The 4,466-nt window shown below is 39.7% G+C and overlaps 1 pseudogene; it reads right to left on the bottom strand.

The window, feature by feature from the left end:
- Positions 1–583: 583 nt before the first annotated feature.
- LOC113260539 (GTP-binding nuclear protein Ran-like) lies at positions 584–1,216 on the bottom strand (annotated as a pseudogene).
- Positions 1,217–4,466: the final 3,250 nt, after the last annotated feature.

The raw sequence follows: 4,466 nt of genomic DNA, 5'->3' as shown, positions 1-4,466 counted from the left end.
AGAATTGATGAGGAGAAGTTTACCTTTAAAAAGAGAAGTGAAGCTCGACAGCATTAAGACAATTGATCACAGATGATAGGCTCAATGAAGTCACATATTAAGTACATATTATCCTGTAGGTTTTTGTCTAGTAGATAAGCAAATTGTTCCTGCCCAGTGGAAAAGATAACCCCAAAGATAAGACACCAACCAGTCTGGTATATAATCTAACAAACTGACTCTAACATTCCTTTATTAAATTGATAATGAATTCCTAGCACCTCAAAATGTTCTTTTTTTTTTTTTTAATGTGACTTTTTTTTTTTTTAATGTGACTATAATAGTCTTCTATTTGAAGCTCAGGAAGCAGACAACGGTATTCCAAAACAGCTAAATATGCAGGTCCAAAAAATGAAGGTACTTGGGGTTCTCCTTGGGCAGCCATATTCACTCCAAAGCCCGTCCATCTCCTTCAGCATCCCACAGGTGAAGCACATGTCCTGCTCAGCCACAGAATAAAATGGCAAACACGCTGCACCACTGACATCCCAGGACAGTTGCCTATAACCCTAGACTTCTGACGCTGGGCTCCAGCTGCACTTTGTCACAAGTCATCATGCCCAGCTGGGAGAGCAGGGGTCTGAGCAACCTCTAGATCACGCCCACACTGTGCTACCAAAGCTGGCTCCACGATCGCCTCTGGGGGGCAAGAGCAGGCATGGTGACAAACCCAAGTTAGGGTCTCCGATTAGTTTTCCAGCAAGCCACAGGAAAGTCTTTTCAAAGCTGTAATGATTTTTGGCAGAAATATCATAGTACTGAAGGTGGAAGACAGTAGATTTTGCCTTACTCTTCCTGTCCTTAGTGTTTACTTTGTTGCCGCACAGCACAATGGGGATGTTTTCACGTACTTGTACCAGATCTCTATGCCAGTTAGGCACATTTTTGTGAGTAATCCTTCATGTTACATCAAACATTATAATGGCGTACCAGGCTTGGATGTCATAGCCATCTCTCAGCCCACCAAATTTCTCCTGACCAGCTGTATCCCATACCAGGAACTTCATAGGTCCTGTGTTGGTACAGAACACAAGGGGATGGACCTCAACACTAAGGTGGCTACATACTTCCTTTCAAATTCACCAGTCAGATGATACTTCACGAATGTAGTTTTTTCAGTACCATTGCCAACCAATACAAGTTTGAACTGGACTTGGGGTTCTCCTTGGGCAGCCATTGTGCTCTTGTTTCCAGAAGTGTCTCCAGCCATCTGACGGAGACTGCACCACTTTAAACCTCAGGCCACAGGTCTGCTAAGCTGTCTGCCAATCCATTCCAGGGATTCTCTTTCCCAGACAATGAGGAAAGTCAACAAAGGAAGAAAATAACAAGACAAACAGAAAAACTGTAACTTGAGGAAGCAGAATTAATCGAACAACCCCCATTCACCCCTTCTCCCCTTTTAATGACCTACCAAAACTCAGGAATATATTGTATTCTACCAAGAGGATGAAATTCTACACATGAAAAAAAGAATAAAGGAGCTGAAAATTGCCAATAATATGTTGCTCATTTTCTTCTAAGTTCTCACCAGCAGCACCTTTAATGTCTATACTATTTCTACCAGCACTGTGCTTAGGATTTAGGGAGTCTCCAAAGTGATACGTGTCTTCTCTAACCTCCTCTGTGTCCTTACTAAAAGAATCATTATTATCCATATTTCTACTAAAGGTCTGCTTACATTACTCTAGGCTTTTTCTATCATGCTCCTCAAAATTCTTTCAGCCTCTGCCACTAACCAATTCTAAAGCCACTTCCATATATTTAGGTACTGTTACAGTAGCACTCTACTCTGAGGACCAAAATCTGTATTAGCTTTCTGTTTCTGTTGTGTCAAACTGCCACAAACTTGGTGATTTTTAAATAATACAAATTTATTTTTTTACCGTTTTGTAGCTTAGATCTCAGGGGCCATCTTGATAGATGTCAGCAGAACTATGTTCCTTTCTGGAGGCTTTAGGGGAGAACATATTTCCTTATTTTTTCCAGTTTATGGAGGCTGCCTACTTTCCTCAGCTCATGAGCTTTTTTCTCCCATCTTTAAAGCCAGCAATATTAGGCAGAATCCTTTTCATACTGTCATCCTCTGGATTTCTCTTTCAATTCCCTCTTCCACTTTTAAGGATGCTTGTGATTACTCTATGTCTATGAGAATAATCCAAGATAATCTCCTTGTCTTAATGGTAGCTCATTAGCAACCTTAACACCAATCTGCAAGCTTAACTCCCCTTTGCCAAGTAACCAAACATATTTACAGATTCTGAAGATTAGGTTGTGGACATCCTTGGGAGACCATTCCTCTACTTACCGTATATGTTCACCCTAGAAGGGGTTCCCCAGCAAGCTGCCCATTTGTTGGCCACTCACACTCAATGGAGTTTACTGTTAGCAAATGCCTGTGGATACTCTACGTAACTTTTCTTTTTCTTAAATTTAAAATATGGAGAGACTGTAAACATTCATTAAGTATCTGAGGAAAGTCTTCAAAGTATTGAAAAAATAAGTTAAACTGATCTGGAGGAAAGAAAATTAAACAACCTTGCCTCCTCTCCCCACTCACTTTTAATTAATAGCCAACAAAAATTCAAGAATACATTTGTATTCTACCCATATATCAAGAAAATGTAGTTAAAAGGAATAACAGAGCAAAAAACTCGTAGAAATTAAAAATACAGATACAAGTATATATATAGAAACCTTGCAATTGTTGAAGATAAGAAATCTCCCTGAAAATATATGAGATGGAAGATTAGTCCAAGAAGTTCTGTTTCAACTGATCAAATTTCCAAAAGAGTGCTGACAAAGTGGAGTGAAAAGTATTCCTCCCAAAGTGAAATTTTAAGCTAAATTTCCAGAACTGAAGGAAAACACATGTCTTGAAATAAGAAACTCTTCTATGTGAAAAAAAACGTGACCTTAGACATCTGTGAGAAATTTCAGAAAATCAAGTGTAGAGGATTCGAAAAGCTTTTCATAAGGGAAAGTAATGTATACAATAAGACACAACTAGTTAGGGCATGTCATCAGTACCACTCGTAGATGACAGAGTAATTCTTTAAAGTTCAAAGTAGAAGTAACTTTAAACCTAGAATACTTATGTCAGCCAAATTATTAGTCATGAGTGATATGAAGTTAAAAACGTTCATATATTAAGGGATTCAGAAAGTTTGTCTCTCATACACTCTTCCTCAGTCGTGGAATCAAAAATAATTAATTGTACTAAGAAGAAATAGGAAGAGTGAGAGGATTATATAAATCATCTAAATCTTCATATAAGTGGCAGGAAAGAAATGGAGAAAATCTAAATTTGAAATATAAAGAAAGAGCTATAAATATACCTTATTTTGCAACATGAAGAAAACCACGTTAGAACTATACATAGCCAAGTTTAAAAGTCATTGCCACTGGTGTATAGAATTAGGAGTGGAGAAAAACAGCTGAGGGAGGGGGGGAATGATGGTTAATTCTCACAATGAAGGCTTTATATCATTCTATGACTTTTGTTCTTAGCATTGAGAAGAAAAAAAGATGGTGTCTGCCAACTGGATCCATGCAGAGGGAGAGTGTGGAGAAGGTGCCTGGCAGCCTCCATCCCTGAGAACCCCCCATCAGGTCCCCAGAAGTGTGTCAAATCAGATGTCTGGCCCTGAGGTCAACACTCCTAGACGAGCAAAGTCTGGGTGCCGCTCAACCAGCCACTTCCTGCTGGACCCTGCTGAGGTGAGTGTGAGCACTGGAGCCCTTCAAGAGTACTTGTCAGATAGCCACGGCCTTGTGGGGTCTCCTGGATGCGAGCCCTGTTGGTTTTCAAAGCTAGATGTTTTGGGGGTTCATGTCTCAGGTGCAGATCTTAAAAGTTGGGAATTCTTGATGTGGAGTTTAAGCCCTTAGCTCCTTAGGGAGAAACTCTGGGTTTTCGATTCCCTCTCAACTGTGGATCGCTGTGCTGGAAGAGGGGCTTATGGAGAGATTGTGTCCCAGCCTCTCCTATTCCTTTTCATGTGGATCTTCTCTCACTTTTTCAGACATGTAGAAATCACACACGTTTTAGGTCTTTTTGCAGGGAACCTTGTTCCGTATGTAGCTGTAGGTCTGGTGTGTTTGTGGGAAGAGGTGAGTTCAGGATCCTATTTTGGGGCCAGCTTGAACCAGAACCTGACTTTTGTGCTTGGGAGAACCTATTGTGCTTAAAGTGAGAAAAATGAAAACTGAAGAAGAATCAATTTTCCTTATTTGTATTATCAGTCAACAAAGGAGCAATTTTTATATTACGGTGCCTGTAGCTTTGAAATCTCTGGAATAAGAACTATAGAATTAATTAGTGTACTAAGGCTCTTTGTCACTTTAGTTTTAAGCTAAAAACTAGATTAAGTAGAAATGCTTCAGTGCTGCCTATAAAACGAGTATCCTAGCAACTAAAATGTATC

The sequence above is a fragment of the Ursus arctos genome, unplaced genomic scaffold, assembly GCF_023065955.2.
Source record: "Ursus arctos isolate Adak ecotype North America unplaced genomic scaffold, UrsArc2.0 scaffold_18, whole genome shotgun sequence".
Classification (NCBI taxonomy): domain Eukaryota; kingdom Metazoa; phylum Chordata; class Mammalia; order Carnivora; family Ursidae; genus Ursus; species Ursus arctos.
The sequence above is the reverse complement of the archived record's forward strand: the minus strand, read 5'-3'. Positions and strand labels throughout refer to the sequence as shown.